The sequence below is a fragment of the Nanorana parkeri genome, unplaced genomic scaffold (assembly GCF_000935625.1).
Source record: "Nanorana parkeri isolate BGI_ZX_2015 unplaced genomic scaffold, ASM93562v1 scaffold1739, whole genome shotgun sequence".
NCBI classification, from domain to species: domain Eukaryota; kingdom Metazoa; phylum Chordata; class Amphibia; order Anura; family Dicroglossidae; genus Nanorana; species Nanorana parkeri.
This window is the reverse complement of record NW_017308007.1, coordinates 56,159-57,976: the sequence shown is the minus strand read 5'-3', so window position 1 is coordinate 57,976 and position 1,818 is coordinate 56,159.

Sequence of the window (1,818 nt, the reverse complement as noted above, 5' to 3'; positions counted from 1 at the left end):
ATCAGATAATGCACCAAAATTGTTGCAATTACAAATGTTTAGGCATTCTCATGTTTATGTCTTTTGTTTGTATTGGTATGACACAAAAAGGTTGAGAAAAAAAAAAGCCAAACCTGACATATTCCACGCAAAGCTCCAAAAATGGACTGGACATAATTATTGGCACCCTCAATTAATATTTGGTAGCACAGTCCTTGGAAACAAAAAATACTGAAATCAATCGCTTCCTGTAACAATCAAGGAGTTTCTTACACCTCTCTACAGAAATTTTGGACCACTCTTCTTTTGCCAACTGCTCCAGGTCTCTCAGATTGGAAGGGTTCTTTTTCCCACAGGTGCTCTATAGGATTTGGATCTGGACTCATTGCTGGCCAGTCCAGTACTCTCCAGCGCTTTGTAACCATTTCTGGGTGCTTTCTGACGTGTGCTTTGGGTCATTGTCCTGCTGTAAGACCCATGGCCTCTGACGAAGACCCAACTTTCTGACACTGGGCCCTACATTGCACCCCAGAATTATTTGGTAGTCTTCATATTTCATAATGCCATGCACACAGTCAAGACATCCAATGCCTGAAGCAGCAAAGCAACCCCAAAATATTGGTGAACCTCCACCATGTTTGACTGTTGGGACTGTGTTTTTCTCATTTCTTTTTCTGAAAACAGTAGAATGATGGGCTTTACCAAAAAGCTGTCATTTTGTTTCGTCTGTCCACAGCACATTCTCCCAAAAGGATTTTGGCTTCCTCAGGTAAGTTTTTGCAAACTCTAATGTGGCTCTTTTATGTTTCTGTGTCAGCAGTGGCGGAACGGACGGGGAGGGGGCGGGTACAGCTGGCTCTGCCTCTAGATAGGCAGAGCCAGCTGTCAATCACTCAGCTGGGTGGATCTTGACAGTAATGTCGGGATCCGTCCCGGCTGCGGCGGTCTCAGTATACCTGAGTCTCCTACCATAGCGTCCCTTTTCATTCAGATGGCGACGTATAGTGCGAGCTGACACAGTTGTATCCTGTGCATTAAGGGCAACTTGAATTTCTATGGAAGTTGATCGAGGGTCAATATCCACCATTTGAATAATCCTTTGTTGCAATTTTTGATCAAACGTTTGGAGAGATCCCGGTATTATGGTTTGCAAGCCCTGCTTATCTACACTTCTCCCTACTGTTACATTAGGGTTAATTCGTCCAAAAGCAAATGTCACTTTATACGGCACGTTTCCTTGGCGACCCCATTGATAGGTTTCCGGTAGCCTAGGACCTTCCACTATAAGCCTAACCTTCCTTTTCCTGCTATCATTCTTCCCTTGCTTTTCCTCCAGATCTACTAACTCCATGATTGTTGAGGCAATGGATGTTGACAAATAATTTGGTTCAAGCTTTTCCTCTTCCACATAGTCCCCTGAATAATCGTCCGCATAAATTTGCCAGGTGGTGTGGCCCAGATAGATGGCCAGCAAGATGTTTATCATCTTTCCATTCATGTTCCAGAGACCTTGACTTGCCAATCTCTCGCTCCAATAGGTCTCTAGAAAAAAAGAACAAGAGCAGAATCAAATTCCCATCAGCAGTATCTTTTACACTGATCTGCATGAACCCACTGTCCTGTCAGAATGTTTATACTGCTCTGATATACAGTACTGTTTATGGAAAACAAATGAAAATCTATGGTTAAGGAGATTCCCAATGTATTTCCATAAAACAAAATTTACGCGAGTTCTTTCATTTGCGCTGACTTCGAAGACAAGAGGAATACCAAAGTATACAAAATATAGATATTTATTTATCAAAAATCAGTGCAAAAATAATAATAAAATATAATTGG